Source organism: Neovison vison, chromosome 7, assembly GCF_020171115.1.
Source record: "Neovison vison isolate M4711 chromosome 7, ASM_NN_V1, whole genome shotgun sequence".
Taxonomy (NCBI): Eukaryota; Metazoa; Chordata; class Mammalia; order Carnivora; family Mustelidae; genus Neogale; species Neogale vison.
The window spans coordinates 196,450,205-196,457,512 of NC_058097.1; positions in this window are offsets into that span (position 1 = coordinate 196,450,205).

Sequence of the window (7,308 nt, forward strand, 5' to 3'; positions counted from 1 at the left end):
CTTAAGTACATTTGGAGTTGCTAACCACCCCTTCTCTCTGCGGTGTTCATCACTTGTTGGATTCTGCATTTTTCTTCCCATTTCAAAAAGTCTAAAATTAGTGTTTCCAGGGATTTCTCTCCATCTTTCTCCTTTTTTGAAATCACATACACTCTCATAATTCTCTCATATCCTTGTGAATAACCCCAGCTGTGTCTTCAGCAGAATTCCACAAAAAGCCTTGCTTTAAGCAGGCATTCATTCATTTTTAAAAACCTAAGCGCTCCAACTAGAGGTGAATGGTAGAATAATGAGGCATGGAGCTGGAGAGACTGACAATCTGCTCCTTGTCGCTTTTGCCTCTGTAGTAAGGATGAGTCACCTGAATCCCGAGTTAGTTCAACCTTGGTAGGGTCCTTACTTTACCCATTCCTACATGGTTGCCACTTTGTATTCAACTCACTCCGAATAATACTAATAATTTCCCCTTTTGCTTCAGCTAGATTAGCACATATTTATGTGGTGTTTGTGGTGTTTAACTTTTAGTCCACAAATGCTGGTGTTCAGTAAATAGATATTTACAACTCTAAATCATATTCTTTGAGAATCCAACCCATGCAGTCAGTTCTGCCCATTTTTCTCCACACCCATCCAACACACACACACACACACACGCACACACACACAGATACACCCAAGCACAGGGTCTTGTGGTCTTAAAACAATGTAAGTCATTGTAGAGGTGATTCCTGTCATTAATGACTAGTCCACACCACTTACACTGAGAAACTCATTGTCTCAATTCCTATTAGATCCAAAGTGTCCTCTGAATTTGATGCTTTTATAACACACTTGGAATACAGGACTTTTTCCCCAAATTGCAAAAATACAGTGCCTAGGGCTGGACTTAAAATGTGGAAAACGTAAGAAAGTTGAAAACCATCCTCTCTGAGGTTTTTTCATTCTACTGAGAATGCTAGGGAGCAAGTCAGAAGTCCTCAATGCCCCCCAGGCCCACAGGCAACTTTCCAATCTGCAAGAATTCCACTTTTCTCTGCTTTTCAAAGGCATTGCCCCCACCCTTTTCCTTCTTTTTTTGAGATACCTTGTACTGTCCCATCAGTAAATTTGGGTCTAGAGCTGACAAAATCAGATGTGTTTAGGAGCCGATAAAGGAATGTAAATGTGTAAAATAGCTGTTTATAAAACAAGGTGAAAAGGGATATAGGGAGCCAAAGCATTTATGATTTACTTAAAGGCAACCTATTTTTCTTTCTGAAACTAACTTACTCCTATTTTAGGTTAGGTTTGTTCTGGTAAAACTAGAAGAATTGATTTTTCAGATGCGGTCTTACACCTACAGGTCCCAAGAACTGGTTGGAAGGGAGAAGACATTTACAAGTGATATATCCAATAAGGTATTAATATCTGATATATATAAAGAATTTATACAACTCAACACCAAAAAAGCCCCAAACAATCTGATTTTAAAAATGGGCCTAGGACCTCAATAGACACTTCCCGAAGAAGACATACAGATGGCCAACAGACACATGAGAAGATGCTCAACATCATTAATCACTGTTAGGGTCCATGATCAAAGGAACAAGACTGACACAAAGCAAAAATCAAACAAAGCTTTATTTCATGACTGACTGGTAGGGGCCATCTCTTACAAAGAGACAACAAAGATGACCCCAACAAGGTCGTTCCAGTTGAGGCCGCTCTGGATGAGGCTGCTCAGCAGATGAGGCCACTCCCAAGACAAGGCTGCTCCCCAGACAGGGTTGCTCCCCGGACAGGGGCTACTCCAGCGAGGCCACTCCCCGGACAAGGCCGCTCCCAAGAAGAGGCCACTCTGGACGAAGTCGCTCCCCAGATGAGGCGGCTCCTGACGATGAAGAGGCAATGACGACGACAGCGACGATGACAAAGACAACAACCCCAATGACACAGACACTGCTCCCCATGACGCCACTCTGACAAGGCTGCTCCCCAGAGGAAGCCACCGCTCCGGACAAGGCCGCTCCCCGACAAGGCTCCTCCCCAGACGAGGCCAGTCTGGATGAGGCTGCTCTGGACGAGGCTGCAGGCCGACAGCGCCACTCCCCCGCAAAGGACGCTCTGGAGGAGGCCATTTCCTGATGGGGCTGCTCCAGGCGAGGCCTCTCCCCAGACGATGCTGCTCCTGACTAGGCCTTTCACCGAGGAGGCCTCACGTGGAGGAAGCCGCCCCCAAAAATGACGCAGCTCCGGCGAGACCCCTCGTGGACGGGCTGCGACTCACGGCAACAAGGCCGCTCCCGGCTTCCGGCGGCAAGGCCGCTGGGGGTGGCGAGGCCGTTCGCGGTGGGGCCGTGGCTCAGTGGTGGCAAGGCTGCTGGCGGTGGGGAGGCCGCTGGCGGCGGAACAGCTGGCAGCTAGGCCATTCCCCGTCGCACCGCTGCCGAGGGCCACGCTCCCCGGCGGCGAGGCCACTGGCGGCGGGGCCGCGGCTGGGTAACGGTGAGGCTGCTGGCGGCTCTGACAGCTCTCCGGGCTCTGAGGACTCTCCTACTCCTCCTACTCCTCAGCCTCGCAAACGAACCTTCATAGGGGTGGTTGAGCCTGGCCCACACACAGTTGGCCAATGGGATTTAAACTCACCTCAGTAAATATATGCGCATCCCACTGATTGGATGTCTTCACCGGGCCTGACCCTTCCTTGTATCTAGGCTTTGCAAATAAGTTCCTCTGGGAGGGGCAGGGTCAATCTAAGTTTACTGCAACAAAATGGCTCCCTCTGATTAAACAGGCCCTTATAATCACCAGGAAGGTGAAAATCAAACCCACAATGAGATATCCTCTTACTTGTCAGAATGGATAAAATAAAAAAGACGAGAAATAACAACTGTTGGCAAGGATGTGGAGCAAAAGGAACCCTTTGCACTACTGGCAGGAATTGGTACAGTCCCTGTGGAAAACACTATGGATGTCCCTCAAAACAAAAACAGAACTACCATATAATCCAATAATTCAACTACTGGTTATTTACCCAAAGAAAAGAAAAACACTAATTCAAAAAGATAGATGCACCCCTATGTTTACTGAAGCATTATTCATAATAGCCAAAACATGGAAGCACATTTATTGATTTTAATGTTCCTAAGAACTATTCTCTAGATAATTTTCCAACGTAACAATAAAAAACAAATACACATATGCACTTTACTTTCATGCTTCAGTGTTTTGACTTTTCAAGCTCTACAAAGTTTTTTTTTAATCATATATTTTGAGGTACTTATAGACTTAAAATTCTTTGAAGCTGCAAAGATAAGTGTCTGATTTTTCTTCACCTAACTTCCCGCAGTGGCTACAACTTATATAGTTGTAACACAATAGCAAAACCAGGAAACTGACACTGGTACATTTACAGTTAATTAAACTACAAACCTTATTTAGTTTCTAACATTTTTTGTCCTACATTTGCATGTGTATATGTTTGTGTGTTTAGTTGTGTTTAGTTCTATATAATTTTATCCTGGGTAGATATTTCTGGAACTATCACAATAATCAAGATACAGAACTGTTTCACATCCACAAAACAACTCCTTCTCAATACTTCCTTGTATCTCACTGCCAACCTATCTCTATCTCCTGGCAACCACTATTCTTCTCCTTTTCCATTGTTTTGTAATTTCAAGAATGTTCCATAAGTAAAATCAACTATACTTAAACTCTTTGAGATTTTTTTTTTTCACTAAGCTTCGTTTAAGCATTCATCTATGGAAGGACATTAGATGACTGTTTCGTGTATTTTTCGATTATGAATAAAGCTGTTAAAAACATTCACGTATAGGCTTTTGTGTAAATATAAAATTTCATTTCCTTGGGATAAATGTCTCAGAGTATAACTGCTAAGTTATGAGAGCCTGCCAGACTATTTTCCAAAGGTACATGACCATTTTTATATTACCTTTAGCAATGTATGAGAGATCCAATTTTCCGCATCCACACTAGCATTTGGTATTATCACTTTCTGTTTCAACCGCTCGAATATGTTTGTAGAGAGATATTACTGTGGGAGGAGTCAAGATGGCGGAGAAGTAGCAGGCTGAGACTGCTTCAGCTAGCAGATCAGCTAGAGAGCTTATCTAAAGATTGCGGACACCTGCAAATCCATCGGCAGATCGAAGAGAAGAAGAACAGCAATTCTAGAAACAGAGATATATTACTGTGGCTTTGACTTACATTTTCCTTAATGGCTAATGAGTTTGAACGTCCTTTTATGTTTCTAGTAGTCCTTTGAGGAAAAAGCACGTGGAAGATAAAATTTGGAAATTGTGTATGCCTGAAAATTTTTTGGTTTATATATCTTCAGAGGTTTGATGGTTGGTCTTGGCTATAAAATTCTAGATTAGGGGGCTTCTGGGTGGCTCAGTGGGTTGAGCCTCTGCTTTTGGCTCAGGTCATGATCTCAAGGTCTGGGATCGAGACCCATGTCTGGCTCCCTGCTAAGCAGAGAGCCTGCTTCTCCCTCTCCCCCTCCTCCTGCTTGTGTTCCCTCTCTCACTGTGTCTGTCTCTGTCAAACAAATAAATAAAATCCTTAAATTTTTTTTTAATTCTAGATTAGAACAACTTTTTCTTCTGAGTATTTAAGGCTTCACACTCTTCTCAGTTCTAGTATTGATGTTGGAAAGTCCAAAGCCGTTCTGGTTTCTAGTCCTTTATGTGTGTGACTTAGTTTTTTCCCCCTTGGAATCTCAAAGGATTTTTTTTTATACCAACTGCTCTGAAATTTATTCTTATGGATCTGTTTTTATCAATTCTTCTAAGTATTTAAATATAAATTTTTAAATTATTTTCTCCCCTGCTTTTTCTCTTTCTCTGTAACTGCTAGTTAAAGCTCCTGAATTAGCCATTTTATTATTATTATTACTACTACTACTACTACAACTACTACTATTATATTTTCTCTTCTATTTTCTATCAACTTGCTCTTTTTTTGTACATTCTGCTTAATTTTCTCTACTGAAAATTTTCTCTACTGATCCCATTAACTATGAATCCGAGAACATCAACCACTTGGATCATTGTAACTTCCCTGGAGTAGCCAGCAATAAGAGGCTTGAATGAAAGTTGATTTGGGAACATTGAGGAATACAGGAATATTATACAATTATTCCATAAACTACTTTAGAGCTAGAACAATCCCCAGAGTCAATTTTGGCAGATCGGAAAATAAAAAAACCTAAAGACATGGGGAGAAGGTAGTGCACAAATTTATCTTACCCATGTATCAGTGGGCCTAGATGCCTTATTAGCAGGAGGGCTATGGAGTTCCACAGCCATTCTGAAATGTAGAAATGAGGTAAAGTAACTTCTGGACCAACTCAGTGTGACATTTCCAAAGTTCCTATAGCTAAGCTTATGAAAATACATCGAACATTTAGCTGACCAAGAACCAACCGAAATAAACTTTAGAAATAATGCAAACATAAAATGAAGCATTTAGCCACTATGACTAAAATAGTAATAATAGTAAAAAATGTGGATTGTTATTATTTTTGTAATTACTATTTATTTAGCATCCACTACATACCAAATACCTTATTATTCACTTACAATAGCCCTATAAGGTAACTACTATTCTCAGTTTTAGATAAAAGATGTAATATTTTAATAAATAAGTAAGTAATATGAATATGTAAATTAATGTATCACTTAGCTAAGACTTCATACCTAGTAAAGAAAAGGTTTTGGAATTCTAAGCTCTTATGATTGAAGAATTGAGTCTTTCAGAACTGCCTTTCCAGTATTAGCTTACATGAATTAAAGCATAATAAAAACTTCAGGTAATCTTTCTACCATTTGTCTGATGGCTATTAAAACATTGTTCTAGTCATCATGCTTAGGGAAAAAGAGAAAGAGAAAGAGGAACTGGAGAAGGTTCAGAGGAAAGTTAAAACATGAGTAAGTAAGAATGACATGGTATCATAAAGTATATTGGAATAGAGTTTGCTTAACTCAGAGAACACTAACCCAGTATCAAAGGATTTTCACAAGGGAAGATCACCATTAAGATTCCATGTTCATGTGAATGGATAAAGAAGATGTGGTCCATATACACTATGGAGTATTATGCCTCCATCAGAAAGGACGAATACCCAACTTTTGCAGCAACATGGACAGGACTGGAAGAGATTATGCTGAGTGAAATAAGTCAAGCAGAGAGAGCCAATTATCATATGGTTTCACTTATTTGTGGATCATAACAAATAACACGTAGGACATGGAGAGATGGAGAGGAGGAAAGAGTTGGGGGAAATTGGAGGGGGAGATGAACCATGAGAGACTATGGACACTGAAAAACAACCTGAGGGTTTGAAGGGGTAGGGGGGGAGGTTGGGAGAGCCAGGTGGTGGGTATTAAGGAAGGCATGTATTGCATGGAGCACTGGGTGTGGTGCAAAAATAGTGAATTCTGTTACCCTGAAAAGAATTTTTAAAAAGTAGTAATACTTAAAATCTTACTTAAGTGATGATACATATTTTTATAATGTTACATCTTGTACATTTTGTAATGTTATTAATTAATGTTATTAAATTCAAGCTACTTACCTAGATGAAAAAAAAAAAGATTCCATGTTCATGAAAAACCGAATACTGGAAGCTAAATTTGGACGAAAAACTGTAAGAGGATTGGTCCTTTAATATTTGTAACTGGCAAGTGGCTAGAGGCTGTTACATCACGATTTTTAATTTAGGAAGATCTGATCTATTAGGAAACACCAGAGAATGACAAGGTAGTGTGTATAAATGAATACAAATTCTTCTCCTCCCTTCATCCATGTCCTTGCAATATGACAATACAAATCTTCCAGCGAATGAATGGAGTCTGTTTCCTTACCTTCGAATATGGGTTGTCTCTGCAATTTGCTTAGGTTAGCATACATGATTCAGCAGAAGTTTAAAAAACATGTGTGATTTAGAGAAGAACCAAGAGCCTACCAACTGCCAGATATGTGACTGAGGCCATGCTAAATCACCTAGCTTTGGCCACTCCACCAAATGACCACAGATTCAGAGAAAACCTGGCACACAAAAGAGCTGAGCTCCACCAGACCGGTAGAACCACCCACATGACCCCAGAATTCTGAGCAAAATCAAAGGCTGGTGGTTTGAAGCCAATAAATTTTGGGGTGGTTTGTTCACAGCCAAAGCTAATAAAATCATGTGGCAAAAACAAAAGTTATAGGCTAAAGAGACACTATGTCTACCTCAAGAATTCAATTCTTAATTCTGAGGGCCTGAGAGGATTTGTCCCTTACCTTCTAAAGACAGAGAAC